At 56.9% G+C, this 19,760-nt stretch overlaps 1 long non-coding RNA gene across 1 annotated transcript; it reads left to right on the forward strand.

The window, feature by feature from the left end:
* Nucleotides 1–37: 37 nt before the first annotated feature.
* Nucleotides 38–19,169, forward strand: LOC125753121 (uncharacterized). The gene is made up of 4 exons (XR_007404172.1): nt 38–127; nt 10,107–10,197; nt 10,683–10,750; nt 16,058–19,169. It is a non-coding gene; the product is annotated as an uncharacterized LOC125753121 (long non-coding RNA).
* Nucleotides 19,170–19,760: the final 591 nt, after the last annotated feature.

The raw sequence follows: 19,760 nt of genomic DNA on the forward strand, positions 1-19,760 counted from the left end.
GCAGGGGGTGGAGGGGGATGCACTCAGCAGGGGTGGAGTTGTGAACCCGAGGCAGAGGGGGCTGGAGGGCAGGTTAAAGAACACTGGAGACCTGAAAGCCTGGGCTTTTCTGGCCACCAGCCCTGTGGTATGTTGCTGACCATACCCTCAGAGCTGGGTCTACAGGCCTGGGGGTGACCTGAGCCCCAGGTGCCCCTGTCCCCTCCCTGCACCTCATTTTCCCAGCTGTGCTTGGAGCTACAGACCACCTGCCCCCGCTAGTGTATTGTGAGGGCAAGCAAGAGTATAGGCCAAACCTGAGAGGGTTTGTTAACTCCCTTGTACGACTGGGGAAACTGAGGCACAGAGCAGAGCTGGGCCTTGGCCTGGATCAGGCCACAGTAAAGGAAACCTCCTGGGGGACCCAGGACCTCAAGCAGGCCCCCAAATCAAGCAAAGCAGAGCCTCAGGAGGTTAGGTAGTCCCTCCTCTGACACACCCCATAGGGAGGAGCCTGGCCACCAGGATTTGGCGGGATGCAAATAGGCTCTGCTGGCCCAGGTCCCACCTGCTACATGACTTTGGGGAAGCCCCTTCTCCTCTTGGAGCCCCAGTCTATAAAAACAAGGAGGGGTCTACAGTAACAGGGGACCCTCCCTCCTATAACCTGGGTAAGAACGAACAAGACCTACTCTGCAGCTCCTCGATGGCCCCACAAATGCCCCACAACCTTCTGCGCCCCCAGCCTCACCCCTGGCACCCCCTGCATCCACCCTTCCTTACTGCTCTGGGCCCTCACAGCCTTGGTTCCTCCTCAGACAGGAATCCAGAGGTCCTGGGTCACCAGGAGTCGGTAAGCATGATCACTGCAGTCTTAAATCTCAAGGAGTCCCCTTAAGACAAAAGTGATTTTCAACAGGGAACTGCCCCCTGAGCTGAAGCAGAGAGCCCTGGGGCAGGGGCCAGCTGTGAACACCATTCCTGGAACAGGACAGCACAGAAGGAGGGTCACAGGATGGCTTTAGCATCACTTGTCCTTCCTTCCTGGGCTGGCTTTTCTGATTCCTGAGGGGGTCAGGGATTCCTCCCCAGGCTCAGCACACTGCAGTCTCATGGGACGAGGCTGGGTGCCCTGAAGATGATCCGCACAACTGTGCCTATGTGGAGCAAGCTTCTGTAGGAACTGCTGCCACCCTCCACGGGATCCAGGGCTCTGCTGGTATCTCCGTCCCAGGAAAGACCCCCTCCACCAGGACAGCACCACACATATGACAAGGCCTAGCGATGTGCCCCAGAGACACCTGTTGGCAGATACCTTAGTCAAGGAAGGCCTGCATCCCTCCTTCTCAGCCACCACTGGTTCCCCTGAATGAGAGACCTCAGGAGAAGGGGATGGGAGAGGAGGGGGTCGGTCAAGGCTGCTCCTGCAGCTGGAGTGAATGATGATCAGAGAACCAATTCAAACCAGTAGGGCAGGCGCATATCTCAGCACCACTTGGCCATCTTGGGAAAATATTACTTCCTCTTCCCCGTGAACATCTTCCTCTGGGACTAGCTCTGTGACTGGGCTGGATGTGAGAGGGACACAGCAGAGCTTGCTACCTGAGGCCAATAGGTGAGTTCAGGGGCCTAGCCAGAGGTGACATCTCTGGGCAGCCCGTGCAAGGAGGAAGACAGTGTCCACCTGTATAGTCACTCATGGTTATTCAGAGCGAGTGTCCATTATTGAGGAATTAGCACATGTCCTGGGGATTACTCACATCATGTCATCAATCCTCACACCAGCCCTAGAAGGTGGTGACTAGGATTGCTTCCCTTTTTACAGGTGGGGATACTAAGGCTCAGAGAGGTTAAGCTGCCTTGGGGAAGGGGATCAGTAGACCCACCAGAGGGATAAGAAAGAGTCAGAGGCAGAGCTGAGGGCGCTGCTAGATAGAAGACACTGCAAGGCTCAGGGTTTTTGAGCTCGAGGTAAAACATTTTTTTTTTTAAGTAGGCTCCATGCCCTGTGTGGAGCCCATTGTGGGGCTCAAACTCACAACCCTGAGATCAAGACCTGAGCTGAGATCCAGAGTTGGATGCTTGACTGACTAAGCCACTCATGTGCCATGGTAAAACATTTTTTATAATGGCTAGAGCCAAGGGTGCCTAGGTGGCAGGGAGCTGTCAGCCAGGAGAGGCATGCAGGAAGAAGCCGGGTGGAGTACCTGTCACTGGGCATCAGAATGGAAATGGAATAATGTCCAGAGCATGTCAGACCCTAAGGTGTCATTCCCAGCCCCACCCAGCCGGAGAAGGCAGCACTTCCTAAGTAGGGATTAAAGGACAGAGGGGGACTCTCTGTTCAGAATTATCCCCTTTGCCCCATCACTAGGGGTGGCTTCCATTTTGTTAGTAAGAAATTTCAGAGGACCAGGGACAGGGCACAGATGGGGACACAAGGCTGGGAGTGAATGCCCCCAATTATGCATCCTAGGCACTTAACTCGTCTCACCCTAGTCCCAGCTCTGTGGGGTCTCAGAACCCAACTCCACTTCCAAAGCCCCTCCCCTGGGGGCATCAGGCTCTACTTTCCCCTGACAGCCAACCACTGCCCCAAGTCCCACCCTTTTACCCCTACACATCCCCCAAATCCAGTTACTCTTCTCTGGCCTCCCCCGGCCACCAGCCAGCAGTTACCAGTTTCTTTCCTACCCAGCAGCCCTGCTTAGACCCTTCCCCGGCCCCCCTGGACCCTCCCAGATCTGGCCCCTCATTCTCTGCACTCCCTCTGAGCAGAAGGAGCCCCTTTTCATTTCTGGCACACACAGGTGCCTGACCCCCTCCTCACCTGGATCACATTCTTTGCTGCTCAGACAGCTTTCCTCCCAGGTCTGGGATGAGCACCCCTGTGCTCCACCAGCCATGACAATACTGTGTGGCCAGGGCCATCAGGAGATCTGCCTTCTCAGACAGACCAAAAGTGCCATGGGACACAGTCCAACCTGCCTCAGCCAGCTTTGTGTCCCAGTTGGCCAGCACAGAGGAGAGGCCTAGGGAGCCACAGCCAATGGATGAGTGAACGGGATGTGACCACAGCTGGGAGGACCGTCCTGAAGCTGTGGCAGGATGTGGATTTGGGGAGACATCTGGTCAGAAGGCCAAGGAAGCCTTGCAGATCCTCTGCAGGGGCCCAGACTTGTGTGGCCCCACTCCTGCCCTGAACCATAAAAAAGAGGGCATGTCTAAGAGCCACACACCTGCAGGACAAAGGAACAGGAGTTAGGGGTTCAAGCCAAACGGAGAGGGTGATTTAGGTGGATTCCTCTGACTCACACATTCCCCTTCAGCGAAGCCATTTGACGATCTTCCTGGGGACCACCGTGGGGCATGAGGGAATCCAAAGGACAAGCCACAGCACACCCCTCGACCAGAGGGGAGGATGCCTGTTGGTGACTTTGCGCATCCCCCACCCGCACTCCTCCAGCCCCAAGCACCCCTGCGGGAGGAGAGTTGGCAAGTTTGATAGTGTGCAGGTTTCCCTGGCCTGGCTGACCTTGAACCTCCATCGACTGCTCTCTGTGGGTGGTCCAGGTCTGCTTGGCTTCACACCACCCTGCTCAGTGACAGCCTCCCAACTCCCTGGCGGGCTTCCAGGCCTCAGAGGAAGCCATCGCCTTTGCTGCCACCATCACTGCCACCACTGCCGCTTCGAAAATGCAATTACAGCAAACAGCCGCCGCCTCACTTGAGCCTCGCCATCCACACCTGGAACTAATTAACTTAATTAGGCCTTAATGAGCTACACTGGTCGGAAGGCCTATTTTTACTTAATTATCTCCTAATGTGCTTGGCATGGAGGAGCGAGGGACCCGGAGGATGGCTTTGGCGGCGGCGGCCACTTCCTCGCCCTGCAGAAGGGATACCCGGGAGTGATGCCCGTCTGCCAGGAGCGGGCCCCACGGCGGAACTGAGATGCTGGGCGTGGGAGTGAGGCCAGGCTGCAGGCCACAGCTGTGGGGACAGCATCCCTCCTCACTGCCCCATCGGACTGTCTTCCCTGCCTCAGCAGGGGCTGAAGGGAATTACTCCTCCAAATGCCTCCAATGGGGAGGCTGATGCCCAGAGAGGTCAGGGGCTTACCTGAGGACACACAGCCCACTCATGGTGGTAGGGAGTAGTCCCAGACACTCAAAGGAGCATTTTAAGCCATGGTGGGGTCCTGTGAAAGTAGGCTATAGCCTCTCCCGCACCAGGCCTGGTTAGGGTGGGCAGAGGATTACCTGGACAGCTGGCCTCCAGGGTTTCCATGGCAACACCTTTAGCCCATTTGGGCCTTGGCTCAGGAAAGCCAAGTTTGTGGAATCAGCTTATTTGTCCAGCTTCGGGGTGGGGTGAGGTGGTCTTGACTCACCGGGCAGATATGGGGGAGGCATTGAGAGTAGGGTCCTTCCCAACTGGCCTCTGCTTTGACCCTTCTAGGGGCCTCCAGATGATTGGTTCATTTGAACCTCTGGGCTCCTGGAGCTGAAGGGGGACCTTAGGTCTTGTGTCTCTGCTAAAAATGAATGAGCTCCCCCTCTCTCTGCAGCAGCACTGTCTCTGGAACTCCAAACTTAAACCTGACAACCATTTCCTTGGTGTCCCCAGCCCTGGAGCTCCTGGCCACCAGCCAGGTCTTCTTAGTATTCCCCTCTTCTGAAAATGGCCACACCATTGGCTCATGTGCCCAAGCCAGGAACTGGGAAGCTGCCCTGACAACCCTCCCTTACACCCCATACCCAACACTCAGGAGTCCTGTTGGTCCTGCTCCAAACCACATCCCAGATGCTGTTGCCCAGTGTTCCCAGCAAGCACCCTAGTCTTAGCCGCCATCCTCTCTCATCTGGACAGCTCTGCCGTGGTCTTTCCCCTCCATACCACCACCACAGTCAATTTTAAAAATCACTCCCCAGTCTAAAACCCTTTAATGACTTCCTGTCACATACAGAATAAAGTCCATGGGCCTCAACCTCACCAGTAGGTGCCTGCCTGTCTCCCTGGTCTCATCCTCCATTTCATCTCCTTTCTCCTCTTTTCCTTGCCCCAGTCACATGAGCTGTCCTTCAGTGCCTCAGGGCCTTGCGCGTGTTGCTCCTTCTGCCTGGAATGCTCTTCTCCCAGTTTCTGGATCCCTCAGATCTTGGCATAAATATCACTGCAGCCTCCTATGAACCCAAAGCCTGACATGTCCCCCAGTCTTGGCACCTCACTATTAGGCTCTTCTGCATCACACCTGCATGATACTGTTCTTGTTTTCCTGTCTCTTGCAACTAGAGGATAGTCTCCATGAGGGCAGGGATTGCATCTGTCTTGGTCCCTACTGGATGCCCAACCTAGAACACCATATGCCTAACACATGAAAGGGACTTTTTGTTGAATGGATGTTGAGGGAGTGCCTTGAGCCTCCCACAAACAGCCAGGGCCCCCAGCCCCTTCCTCAAGGTCCCCAGAGCCCACCCAAATACCTCATGCCTGGGGATGGCATTCCCACATCCTCCTCTGGCCTCCCAGCCTCTGCTTACACTGGTACCACCTGAAGTCCGTCCTCGTCCTCAGGGACTGAGAGCCTTGCCTCCCCCAGGCGCAGCAGGTGCTGCTTTTCCACCAGTGAGGGAGAAGTTCAGACCTCTCTACTCGGTGTGGCCCCTAATCTTGGATCTTTCTGGCACTTATCTTGCTTCCCCTTTGGATGGCACTCCTTACACCTAGATCCGCCTGTACTCTGAGGTCAGGAGCCCCTGGAGATATTTACCCTCACCTCTGCCTGCCCATCACTTCCCATCCCTGCCCCAGTAACCAGGCCCAAGGTGCTTAGGCCACGGTCAGCAATTAGTAAGCACGCCGGCCTCACCCTGACCACAGTAGCTGTGGAGAAGCTCAGATAACAACAGAATCTACACATCCGAAGGGATCGTCTATAGGATGGGGCACCATTGAGTGGGAGAGTCTAAGATGGCCCCAGGGCCCAGGCCTCCCAGATAGGAGACAGGGATTCCCCAGTTCCAGAGGGCAGGGGGCCCAGCCTGAAACAGAACTGCCAGTTGGAACTGTCACCCCAGGGGCCCTGACTGCCTGGCAGGGCACAGGTGGGACATAAAGGGGTGGGGCAGCTGTGATGATATAATTTAGAGGGAGGTTAAATAGATGTCAGGGTAGGTGCCACCCCTCCAGCGGCTCTGGACAGTCCCAGGATGTCTGACTGTGGATCATAGACTCTCTTCTTTCATACAGGGAAACAGGCCTGAGGAAGAGGATAGCCCAGGTGACTCAGCCAGGCAGGGAGGAGGTTTGCAGAGGCCTGATTTCGGTTCTCACAGCAGCTCTTGGAGGTCCCAGAGCCTCATTTTCCCCATTGGCACAACAGTGGCCCTGCTTCCCATCTTCTCTCACTTCCCGGTTCCCACCATCCAGGAAAGCTACAGATGGTCTTGGGAGGGTCAGGGCCCTGCCTCCCAATCTTGTGGAAGGGAGGGGAGGCCGGGGTCTAGAGACTGCCTGCCTCAGTGATCCCCTGCCCCTCCCAGGAAAGGAGCCTACCTGGCAGGAGACCTCCCTGAGACTGAGGGTGACCTGCCTGGGCTCGAGAAGTCTCCAGCCACATTGGGCTGCCTCTTAGGGTCAGCACTGCCATGATATATGTTTGCTCTGAGCCTGTTTCCCTACTAGTCCAATGAGAATAACAATAGTCCTTCCAGTCTGTGGCCTTACAGGGCCGCTGTGAACCACCACCAGGCCAGTGGGTAAGAGAAGGTGGCTCTCATGAGCCACAAAGCCCTGTAGATAGGACAGATCCCACTAACAGTGGCATCTCAGGCAGACAACTTGGGGCAAAGGGGCCTGTAGTCCTCAGGGCTCCAATCTCAGTCACCCCAGCCAAGCCAAGGGCCCTGCTGTGCCCTGGGGTTGTGGGGGTAGCAGCATCCATAAGGGATGGGGGTGGGGGGTGTCAGGGACTCCCTCTGCCCTGGAAACTGCCTTTCTGCCCCTGCTGACTCCCCTGTCCTATGCTGTCCATGGCTGCCTGCAGTTACCAGCAAATACACAGAGCAAGTGAAGCAAAATAGTAATAATTGAATATAACTAAAGGGTATATAAGTATCTTAGATTATTCTTACTTTGACAACTTTTCTGTAAGTTTGAAATTATTTCTAAATAAAAAGTGGAAGAAGGGAAGCCTACCCACAGGGCGGCTGCTGCCTGCCTCCCTCCCAAGCATAGGCAGCTGCTCCGGCCTCCATGCTGGAACCAAAATGGAATGAGCGTTTCCACAATGTCGCCTCCCGCTGACGGCTCATAATTGCATGTTGAAGCCATGCGATGGAGCCCAACTTACACTAATTATGTCATTACCCTAATTAAGTAAATACTGTATGTGCTAATTGGCAGAAATCACTTTGGGGGATGGGCAGGGGAAGAGGAGGCCTGTGTACCCTGGGCTCTCACATGGGGGAGCTTGGGGTAACAGATGCAGGGATGCGTTCCTCCCTCAGATCCATCACTGAAATGGGGTTTGGAGAGAACTCTCAGCCTCCACCCTGGACAGGCTCACAAGGTGCTGAATGGTGGTCAGAGACGCAAGCTGGAGGCCTGCCTTTGCCCTGACAGACCAGTGGTATTGAACAAGACCCTTTCTTCTCTTGGGTGGGTCCCCCTGCCTAATCCCCACCACCACTTCAGCACCCCCAGAGCCTGTGGACTCTTGGGGGGCACAGGGGCATCAGAGAGAATGTCCTAGCAGGACTAACCAAGCCACTGGCATCAATCTATGGGACATCAGTCATATGACTGGCCTAGGGCAGCAGGAGGGAGAAAGGCTGATGGCAGAGCAAAGCTGTAAGCCCTAACATAGCACAATGTGAACCAGCAAAGGAATAAACAGAGCTGGCATTTCCCAGAAGCCATGTGAGGTAGGAAGATCTGAGGAAGTCTAGAGGGCTTCCTGGAGGAAGAGGAATTCAACTACAAGGAAAAGAAAGCAGAGCTTCAGAACTCAGATCATCTTTCACCATGCGATTTTGTTCCCCAAACATTTAAGTTTACTATTATGACTCATTTGATACAGGACGTTTTAGTTGTTTTTTTGTTTGTTTGTTTGTTTGTTTTTTAAGTAAGCTCTATGGACTAGAACTCATGACCCCAAGATCAAGAGTCGCATGTTCCACCAACTGAGCCAGCCAGGCACCCCTTACCGTGTGACTTTTCAATGCCATACTTAACCATAACCTTCGGATGAGGGTTAGGAGGAATAAGAGAGAAGTCATCTGAAGGACAGCCTCCAGATGGGACTCCAACCATTTGAGAGCACTGGGGGGACAGAAGGAATGCCAGCCCTGTGTCAGGGACCATCACATAAGCCCCAGTATGACCAGAGCCCCCATCCTGCCCTCTTTCAGCCCGTCAGCATGGACCAGCTATCAAGTGGGGCCCCATCCCTGCCCTCTCATGGGTTGTGGTGACGGTCCAAAGGCAAGAATTCAAGGCCTTGGCGCTGGGGCTGGGGCCTCCAGCAGCTGAGTTTCCCAAGCCCACTCGGGGCCAGGCAGGCAGTACCCCATTTCCTGAGTGTGCCCAGCTGCCACAGTGTGGGCATCTCTGCTCTTTCAGCTCCACCCTGCCTGCCTGCTGCCAGCTCCATAGGCTGCAGCTCTACTCCCAGCAAACACCACAGACTTACTCCAGTGGGCAAAGGCTCCCTGACTCTCAGGCTGGAGGAGCAGAAGATGAGTGGCATCCAGCCCTGCAGCCCAACTCTCAGGTGGCCTGAGCCAAGGGCCTCCAGTTCCCAGGCCTCGAGCTCCTAGTAGATGATGTCCACTCATTCCTTGCCTGTTCCAGACCTTCATTCATCCCACACAACGTGGTCTGGGCTCCCTTAGGCTAGCTAGCTCCAGGAGACGGAAACAGAAGCATACAGCCACATGCCTGCAACTTACTCTCAAATAGCTCAGGAAAAAAATTATATATGATTTTCTCTCTCTCTCTCTCTCTCTCACACACACACACAGCAAATACATAGAGCAAGTGAAGCAAAATAGTAATAATTGAATAAGACTAAAGGGTATATAAGTATCTTAGATTATTCTTATTTTGACTTTTCTGTAAGTTTGAAATTATTTCTAAATAAAAAGTGGAAGAAGGGAAGAAAGGATAGAAGGGAGGGAGGGAGGAAAGAAAGGAGGGAAGTAGATTCTTTCCTTTCTTGGGGTTCCAGGCTGCTGGAAGATGTAGTTAGATCAGTGGCAGCTGGGTTGATGTGGCCCTGCTCATTGGGGCCCGGAGAGCTTCCCGGAGGAGGTGGTAGGGAGTGGGGCAACGCAGAGTCTAAGGGGCATCTAGCTCTTACCCTTTCTGTGGAGGGTGGGACTGAGGGCGGAGTGTCTTCCCCTCTCCCCATTCAGGCCAGCCCTTGGCTCCCTTCCCTTCTGTCCTCCAGGGAATGTAGGTGTGCTGGAATTTCTATGAGCAGTCTCCAGTGGGACAAGGGAAAAGTCCTTTGGTCAGAAGGCTTAGGAGGACATTCTGTACCCCCTGGGCCTGAGAGGAGACACTATGCCCAGGGCCAGAGAGGGATGGTAGGACTGTGGTCAAGGCCACCCTGCCTCAGTTGCCCCCTGCAGCACTAACAGCACTAACGCAGACTTGTCCCTGAGCAGCCCAAACTGACTTTCCTGGTGCCCTTGCCTGTCCCAGCATCGCTTAGGCACTTAGACGCAGGAGGGAAGTGGCAGCCCCAGAACTGCGGGGTGTGGAGAGGGAGGCATCTGCTGCCCACGGGCTGTTGAGGGCTGATGTTCTGGGCTCTGGACACTCACCCTCTGCAGCCCCTTTCCCACCTCATGTCCGCCCTGTCCCCAGCTCCCCACTCCCTCATCCCTATCCCTCCCCTCCTCCCCTGGGACCCCAAATGCTTTTGCCTAAAAGGGGACCTGCCCCACCCAGCTTTCAGGCCAAGCTTCAGACCCTGTCAACCATCCCCTCCCCCAAAGAGACAGTGACACTGGCATCCTGATGTGTGGTCAGCCCCTGCGGCCAGCATGCTCGACCTCTCTCGGAGGAAGGGGCCCTGCCCACTCTCACAACCCACCCCCTCTCCCCTTGACCTCAAGCTGCCACTTCGGAGCCTGGACCGCCTCAGAGTGGACCTGCCCTCCCTTCGGGAGACTCTGTCCAGGACGCTGGGGACTGCGGCACCCAGAGGTCAGCAGGGGCCGACTCCTCCATTCGGACACCTTTGTTCTGCTCCCGCCTTTGTCCCGGCAACTCCCCCTCCTCCCAGCCTGTTAGCCCTCACCCGGCGCCCGCCTCTCCCTCCCCTTCCCCTCGGTGGCCTTTGGCCACCCAGGTGCCCCAGCAGGCAGAGGGCAGAGGACGGGTGGGGCCCCCTGCCCGCGGCCGCCGGCAGCCCTGCCTGTCACCCCGCTCCCTCTCCGGCCCACGCCCCGCGCCGTGCGGTGCCGTCCCTCGAACAATCCTCCCCTCTGTCCCCTCCCCACTTCCTCTCCCCTCGGCGCCCCGGCCCTCAGTCCGGGGAGTCAGGCGTGATCTCCCCGCGATCCCCTCCCTCCCATCTCCTCCCTCGCCCTCTCCCTTCCCTCTTCCCCTCCAGCCTCCGCTCCTTCCCGCTCACTCACCCTCTCCCTCTCCCGCTGCCCCCCTCTCTCTCCCCCACCTCTTTGTTTCAGCGGAGAACTGGCTCCTCGGGACAGTTCCCACACTGCAGTGCCTCTGGTGCGGAGACAGCGCCACCGAGGTGAGCGGGGAGCCGGGACGCCGGCGCGGCAGCCGGAGCCCTGGGGGGCGGGCAGGTGGGGACGGTGGACAGTCCGGCGCGGCGCCTCCCGGCCCGGGGCAGCGGGCACAGCAGTCAGAGAGCCCGATGCCCCGGCGGTCAGCAGGAGCCCAGGGCAGAGGGGCGGCCACTTGGCTGCCGGGGCGCCAGGGAGTAGAGCTGCTTGGGAGCCGGCAGGCTCCGTCCCTACCCTGGCGTCCCTACCCTGGGGTTGGCTTCTAAGGGTGGCCTTGGGCTGAGGGGGACCCTCAGGGGGGCCTGACTGGGTGGGCGGGGGCTGGGCTGCCCGGAATAGCCACACCTTCAGGTGTGTGTGCCTGGTCCTGGAGTCCAGGGCTCTGAACCCTGCCTCTGGCAGGGCTGTGGCTGCAAGGTTGCTGGGTGGCAGCAGTGGCGCTGTCCACAAGGCTGTGACCCCTAAGGTGCCTGTCCCTGCCGGGGTTTTGGTTGCTGGTCAGGGATGTGCTGGGCTGCTTCCACTACCCAGGTGGCGGTGGGGGGGGGGGGGGGGGCAGTGGGCAGAGGAGAGATCTGCTCCCTGCCACAGGCTGGCTGTTTTCACCCCAAGCTCCTGACCAGCAGATCCACAGAGCCACATGTGGGGAGGGGCCGTCTCCCTCCACTAGGGATCCTTGACCAGCTCCCACAAAATAGGATCCCCAGGACAGCTTTACCCACAGTAGTGGACAGTAGGGATTCAGGCCAGAGCCCAGATGCTCTTGTGGTCAGCCTCCTGAGCTGGACAGGGAAGAAAGTGGGGAGGGGGGCAGAGGGGGTTGGAAAGAACAGGTGGAGACAGAGCCCTAGCTCCTGCATGAGACTATAAGTGCAGTTATTAGAGATGACCCAAGGCTCCCAGGAGACCCAGAGACCCTGAAGCTGGGCAGGCTGGATGGGAGTAGATGGAATGGGCAAAGCCAGTGCTGGGACCCCGCCCCCTTCTCAGCTGGAGGCGGGGATGGAGAGGCTGGGCTGCTTGGGGACCATGCGCTGCTCACATTTCTCTAGAGAGGCAAGCAGGGTGGCTCTGCTGACTGCCAGAGGAGGGACAGGAAAGGTTGGGAGTATGCAGAGACCAGGAGGGAGCTCCCCAGTGGGATGCATCTTGGGGGCACAGCTTCTGGCTATCTGGCCAGGGCAGGGCCAGATCCTATATAGCTCCTTGAACTCCCAGGAAGCCCTCCATGTACAAGATCATGGTGGGTAGTGACCCATAAGGCAGAGCTGCCAGGGGCATTTGTCCCCTAGGACGGGTCAGTTGGGGCACTTGTTTCTGGGGCCCAACTCTCCTCACCCTCTTCCCTAATACAGCCTCCTCAACTGAGCAGGCAATAACCCCAGATGGACCAACATGTACAGAGAGATGGAATCAGAGCTATGGGCATCAGGTCTCAAAGGCCCAGGTGGTTTGCCACAGCCCAACCCATCCAGTCCCTATGAGCCCAAGGGCAGCCCAGCCAGGGGAAGTGTGAGAGGAAAGCCTCAGGACTGGCCCTAGTGATTACCCGGGAGCAGCTGACCACCAGACATCCCTGTCTCAGGGGAAAAGGCCACCCCTCCTGGCCTGGACTCAGCTCAGCACAGCACACCCCACTCTCATGCAGCAGCCTGCCTAGGCCATTGGCTACACCCTGAGTGGTGTGTCAATATCCCACGCCCACCCCTACACAACCCCATCCTCCCCTAGCACACCCCCAAATTCTCTCACTCTGCTAGGGATTCCTAGCCCACAGTCAAGCCAGTTCTCCCCCACCCCACTCTGGGCCTCATCATGTCCCTCACCCATGATCCAGATCCAGAGGGATCAGGCCACCCTGTGCATTTTTCTCTGAGACACGAAGGGGGCTCCCTCTCAGGCTGGGTTAGCTTACTCTAGCTCTAGCTGACACCCCCTCCCCACATTGGTTCTGTAACTTCTCAGGGCACTGCACACACTAGCAGCCATTTAAAATTCAAAGACCACCCTTCGCGAGTGCTGGTCAGAGGGCCTCAGTCAGTGGGCATCAAGGCCTTACTGGCTCTAACCCAGGCCCTGCCTGGAAGAAGGGGGCTTCCCTGAGTAGAGAGCTCGCCAAGTCTCTCCTTGGAAAAGGCCAGCACCTCTGTCTTCCCTGCCTCCCTCCCTGAGCACCCCCACTTCCACAAAACTTTCCTGCCCAGATCCATCTACTGCTGACACCTCCCCAGAGAGGCAAGCAGGACAGGATGTTGTCCCCATTAGACAGAAGAGAAAAGCAAGAACAGGAGCTGTTCTGAAAGGAAGGTGGCAAGGCCAGGATCTAGGACCCAACTCCCACTGCAGGGCTCCTTCTAAGGCTTTTAACGGGCCATCCCGTGAGAGCCTACATAAGGGCAGGTGTACCTATGCTCATCAAAGCATCCACCAGTTGCCCAGCTGCTCCACCCGTCCCCAGATCCTCAAGATCCTGAAGGCATTGAGAGGGGTGTCTGAACCACGGCTTCTAGCCTTGGTTCCAAAGTGGACATCTGGAGGGCTGCCTGAGGTGAGAGGGGAGCTGGGAGGGGTTCCCCAGCCTGGTGATACACCTCTCTCTCACCTGCGGCACTCTCACCTCCTCCACCTCCTGGCACTCCCTCCTGGCATCCCCCATCTCTGCAAAGCGGGCCTCAGCATCCTAGTCCTGAAATAGCCTCCCCACACCACCCCTTGCCAAAATCCCAGGAGGCTTGCCACTGCTGCCCATGTGAAGTCTGACCCCCCTCAGCCAGGCACACAAAGCCCTTCACCAATTGGCCTCTGCCAGCCTTATGGCCTCCTTGCTTCACTGTATCTCGAATGGCTGACCACACCAAACTGTATGTCCTCACCCGGGGGGCAGAGCAAGCATGGCTCAGATGCCTGCTCAGGAAGTAGCTGTGGGTTGGGTGGGACACACACATACCTACACACATTCCCATGCACACATAAACGGATCTGCATAGAAAATCTGTATAGAAGCCCATCCATCACCCAACCACATGTGGTTTTCTACCTAATCATACACACAATGCAACTGTGAAATCTAAACCAAAAAGGGACTGACAAATCTGTTTTATGGCTCCCACAGAGGCCAAGCGTGGTCACGTCACCATCTCCAAGCACTTGAGGGACAAGCAGGGAGGCAAGAGTGGATCCCTGACTCTGGCTGAGCCCTCTCTGGGCCCCAGGGCCTCTGAGCCACAGAGGGTGGGCAAACAGGTCCCGACCAGGCTCTCCTGGTTTGGTGGCAGAGTTGCTGAAGTGCCCCAGACAAGCCACCTTCTCTCTCTGTTTCTCCAGCTATAAAACAAAGAGACTTGGATTAGCTGATACCTATGTGCTGTCCAGGCCCCCTGGCCAGCTCTTTTTAGTTCACACCAAGTACAGAAAATGGAAGGGCCTGCAAAAGGTGGCAGCAATTGAGGGGGTGGGGGGTTGCTGGGCACCCTTCGTGGCAAAAGCCTCCAGGTGGGCCAGGGAGAGCTTCAGGGAATGGAAATTAGGTGGGCACGAGGGTGACGGTAATCTGAGCCAAGAGAGACAGAAACCAAGAGCCACAGGATGGAGCGATTATTATGACCCATAATTGAAATTTATGGAGCAAATAATAAGTCCTATTGAACACCATGCAGTGTTTATATCATATTTTCATTTAGATTGACACCAAATATTCTTATCTTGGAGATACCAAATGAGCAAATCTAATGGGTTAGGTGCAATCCAGTCCCTGGCCTCCTAGCCCCCACAGAGGCACAGCACAAGGGCCAAAAGGGTACAGGGGAACCCTCCAATGAGACCCCACTGACACCCAAAGCCCTCAACAGGTATGTAAGCAGCGTAGTCCACGAGCAACAGCACACCCTCTACCCCTGGCCACCCACATCTGTGTGTTCACATACCAACACACACACACACACACACACACACTGTGGACAGGGCAGACAAGCACTCTGCTACAGGTCCTGCCCTCTTATCCTGCTCTTGCCTGGAACTTGACACCCAATGCTAATATCCATGCTCCCAAGGGCAAGGATTAAAACAGGAACAGGGCATGTCTAAAGGCTGTCAGAGGAGCAAGAGGGCACAGATACTGCCATGTAGGGGCAATATCCCCCAGACTATGACCCCACAGTCAGTGGAAACTCCATGCCAGCACAGAAGCAAAGGAAGAGGTACCCTCCATCACAGAGGGATGCAAACTCCCCTCTTTCCTAAACCTCCCTGACCTCCAGAGCCTGGCTCACATTACTTGCCTCACCCTGTCCCCAGGTCATGAACCATCTGCGGGCTGGGCTGTCTGGGGCCCAAGTAGGTGAGGGAGTGTCTTCCCAGAGGGAGGGTGTGCCAGCCCTGGGCCAGAGCCCCTCACACCCTCAGCGAAGAGGGGGCCAGCAGGAGCAGCCCCAGGCCTCGCTGTTCTCTATGGCTTTTTATTCCTATGTGATTTTACTGCTCACTCATATAGGGATTGGAGCCGTGGCGTACGGCGGGGGCGGCCAACGGAGGGCTTGGATGCTGAGCAAGTGGGCCCAGACACAGGACAGCAGCCCTGCCCTCTCCCAGGACAGGCTCCTAGCCTAGCCAAGGGAAGCTTTCCTCTGTTGCTCTTTTCCCAAGCCTCTTTCCTAGCCAACTGTAGCAGGGGGATGGGCAGATGGCTGCTGGACCCCATCAATATTCTGACCCCTCATCTCAGCACTGGAGACCCCCACTGCAGGGCTGGCACCAGGAGCTGCCCTGTGTCCCAAAGAAGCAGCTATAAAGAAACTGGGATGTTTAGCCTGAGGAAATGGGCCTGACACAAGAAAACAAGGTCCAGAATCCTGTGTGGTTGGGAATAGCCCCTGGATAAACAAAGGGTGTGATCTATCCCCTAAGGGCTATCCAAATACAGAAGTTGAGGACAGCCTCAGTGGCTAGTAAGCTTGCACCTAGCAAGGTATACAGAACCCGGAGACTGCAGCACGGATGCCACAGGGGAGTCATGGTTGGATGAGTGGCCTGTCCCCTTCAGACCCCACAGACTGTAGTCCTTTGGCCTGTCCTTCCAGGGGTCTCTGCTTGCCCACACTGAGTGTGCCAGAAGCCAGGATCAACCTTCCTAGGCTCCTATTCCTGTAAAACAAGTATTGAGCGTGTCCTGCAGAGAGAGGTGTGGGGAACTCCTATAGAGTCCTAGTGCGGGGGCTACAGCCTGACCCCACTCCCTTTCCCAACAGCTCTGTGTGAGTCTTCGCTCTGCGGGAAAACACACAGAGAACCCAGAGTGTGGTTCTTTTTATTTGCAGTCCTTCTTCACCCCACAGAAAAAACACTCAAGAGCTCAGCAGAGGGGCTGCCCCGTGTAGAGGGAGAAGACCAGGAATAGCAAAGTAGCCAAGGTGCTCATCCTAGCCCTCAAGGGTACCTGCTGTCATGACAGAAAGTAGGAAGAGAAGAGAACTCCCATCTGCCAGTCTGGTTGGGGGGAATGAACACAGAGCAGAAGCCCTGGGTATGAAAGGTGAGGGTCAACCAAACAACCAGGCCAAGGAGAGAAGGGGCCCTAAAGCCTAGTGAGGTCTTGCAGACCAACCCTGTTCTGCCCCAGGATGCTGCCCCATAGGTCACCTCTGTGCCTCCTAAAACATGACCTGTGCCATCACCGTAGCCGCAGGAATAGGAAGTGAACGTCCATGACATTGGTGCCAGTGAGCCCTGTGTGCAGCAGGTGTGCTCCACCACGAAAGCAGCGGAAGAAGGTATGTGAGTCATTGTGGGACAAGAAGGTGGCCACATCCAGGCCCTCAGTGGCAGCCTGGCTGGCAAGCTCAGGCACAACCCAGGCCCCAGCTGCCTCTGTAGGCCCATCCTGCCCATCGGTGCCACCACTCAAAAACAGCACATCTACAGACCCCAGCGGCCGTTGTCCCAGCTCTGCTCCAACACGTAGAGCCAGTTCCTGGTTCCGGCCACCCTTTCCGGAGCCCTGCAATTGTACTGTGGGCTCACCACCAGCCAGCAAGCAGACAGGGCCCCTAGCCCCGGCCACAGTCTCCAGAGCCTCCTTCAGCTGCAGGTCTGGGAGCTGGAGCTCAGCTGCCAGCTCACGAAGTTGCTCATCCTCCTCCACAGAGGCTCTAGTCCCAGGCAGGGTGAGCTGGGCTCCAGCCACTTGGGCAAGCAACCCATAGAACCGGGCCACACTTTTCACATCGCCCTGTATGGCGGCACTCAGCACCACTGCCCGGTATCCCAGTGCCTCAGCTTGCCTCTGGGCCTCAGCCAGTGCCAGAGTGTTGGAGCCAATGATCACGTTGAGCACATGACCACAGGTGTGTGGCCCGTGAGGGTCAGAGTCAGCCCGAGCCAGCACCGTCTTCACAGAACGTGGTAGGGCAGCACGAAGGCCGTAGTGATTGAGGATGTGCAGGCAATCTTGCACATTATGGACGCTGGCCACAGTGGGGCCGCTGGCGATCACCTCCACAGGGTCCCCCACCACGTCTGACAGAATCAGGCTCACCACCTGGGGAGGAGTCACAGAGGCTCAGTCCCTCCTGCTTCTCACCCCATAGCCATGGAGGACAAGCTGCCACGTATCCCCTGCCACATATCCACACACCCTCATGCTGTCAGGTGCATTTTCTCCTCCTTTTCTAACCCCTCTCAAGGGGGTTTGCAGAACACATGGCCATTTGGACACCCCACCCTCATCCTTGAGGCCCCTCCCACTCCAGGCCCCTGCCAATCTGCAAGCTGTTCCAGGCTTTCATCTCCCTGGCATTTGTAGGCCTGGCTCCACCAGCCCAGGGCTGCCTGGGGTAGAAGAGACCCATATACCTGGGCAGGGTAGGCGGCCTGAGCCAGCCCCCCACCCTTGAGCTGGGACAGGGCCTTCCGGATGGTGTTCAGCTCCTGGATATTGGCTCCTCGGGCTGCCAGCAGCTTGGTGAGTGTCTGCTTTTCCTCCAGTGTTACGGGTGGGATAGGGGCAGGCAGCAAGGCTGAGCCCCCACCTGCAGATAGGGTGAAGAAGTTGGGCAAGAGGGATAAGACTGCAAAGGAACCTCCCCACTTAGGGAAGCGGGCAGGCACACCAGGGAAGGGGATGCTGGAAAGGTGGGGTTAGGGTGCCCTCGTGTGGACATGCAGTGAACGTGTGTATGGTCACCACACCCCAGGCACCTGAGGCTGTGCCCTGCCTTGAGTAGCCCAGATCCCAGCAGGCACTGGAAGAACTATTCCTTATGAGCTTGGAATGGGGGTAGATCATGAAGAGACAGCGAGACCAAGGAAGGGCTCCATGGGAGCTGGTGACCTGGGTTCCAGCCCCAGGTCACACTGACACAGACAGCAGCAACAGCAGGGGCATTTTCCCTCACCATACCCTGAGTTACATGCTCCCTATGTGCCCTCTCATGGTCACCCAACATGGTCAATGGGAGGAGGACCCACGCAGCTCCAGAGAGGCCAGATAACCTGCCCAGGGCCACCCAGCGGTCAGCCATACAGGTACCTTACTGCCTCCCTTGCTCTGTAATCCTGGGAGCTCAAACCAACCATCTCTCTCGACCTGATATTTGGAACCACCACCACCACCACCCCCCTAAACTGTCCTGAGCCAATCTGGCACCCACACCTGAGATGAGTACAAGCAGTAGATCGTCAGCTGTGAGACCTTCAGCCAGCTGCCGGATGGCCAGTGCAGCCCGAAGTGCATCACGGTCTGGCAGGTTGTCCTCTGCACCCTCAAATACCTGGACACGGCTGTGTGGCTTCAGCAGCATCTCCCTGAAGAGAGAACAGACAGCAAGAGATGAGGTGGGTTCCTCTCCTCCCACCTGATTTCTCAGCTGTACAGCTTCACCCATTCTGAAACCAGTTCAGACCCAGAAGAAAAGGGATGCTGCTGAGGGAGGGAGGCCTGATCCAGCACTGAGTTTGGGCCTAGCTTCCCCTCCCAGGGACAGTGGGAAACAGCCCCCCAAGCCTTCTTACTGCTTGCCAGCACGCTCCATGGCAGCACGAATCCCCTTGGGCACGCTGATCACACCCTGCACGAGATGCTGGCCCAGTAGCTCTTCAGCTGCAGCTGCCATGCCCAGCACAGCCTTGCCAAAGCCCACCAGGTAGAGGTTTTGCCGCAGCTGAAAGCTCCGGTCCCGCACCTTCAGCAGCCCACTACTGGGATCCAAGGACAGTGCCCGGTGCAGCATGGGGCCTGGAAGCACGGCACCCACGGTGCTCTCAAACAGGTGCTGCGCCTGCTCTGCCAGGGCCATGCCACTGGCCAGCCGGACCATTGGGCGCCCCGGGAGGAGTGGGCGCAAGGGTGCTCGGGCCAAGCAGGGCAGAGCTTGCAGAACTATAGCCATGCCCCACTGCTCTCACCACCACCTGGCACCCATGGCCACCTAGGAGGAAGAAAGCATTAGTGAGGCTGCTGCAAGACCAGAGACAGACACCCCCCACATACAGCCATCTCCTTGGGGGCTTGGAGCTGGACCCCACAGCAGCTGCTGCAATGGGCCATCTGCCAGGCCCTCAGCAGCCTGATCTCACTCCAGTTCTCAGAGCCCAAGCCTGCCACCTACCATGTCCTCCTCTTCTCGATTATACTCTGGCCCTCTGGACACTCTGCCCCAAGTCCAAAGGTCCTGTTAGCTGAGCCCTCCTCCTAGGCCACCCACTTTGGCTGAGAGTTAATCATTCACAGAGGGAGCAGTGCCTATCAGTGGGCTCCTGCCCCACCCCTTACCCACCCCCTGCATTTATGAGTCCTCATCCAGAGGCAACACCCCTTTTTGGCACTCTTTCCCTACCTCTTTACCACTTCTGTTGCCAAAAGGCGGCTGGCTGTCTCATCAACTGACCCCGAGCCTGATGACCTGCAGCCTGCTCTATTTCATTAGCTTGTGGATCTGGGCTGTGGAGCCTGGAAGGCTAGGTCTATGTGGGGAGGCAGCAGGCTCACAGGAGCACTGACAGGCAGGCCCAGAGCACATCCTC

The sequence above is a fragment of the Canis lupus genome, chromosome 20, assembly GCF_003254725.2.
Source record: "Canis lupus dingo isolate Sandy chromosome 20, ASM325472v2, whole genome shotgun sequence".
Lineage (NCBI taxonomy): Eukaryota > Metazoa > Chordata > Mammalia > Carnivora > Canidae > Canis > Canis lupus.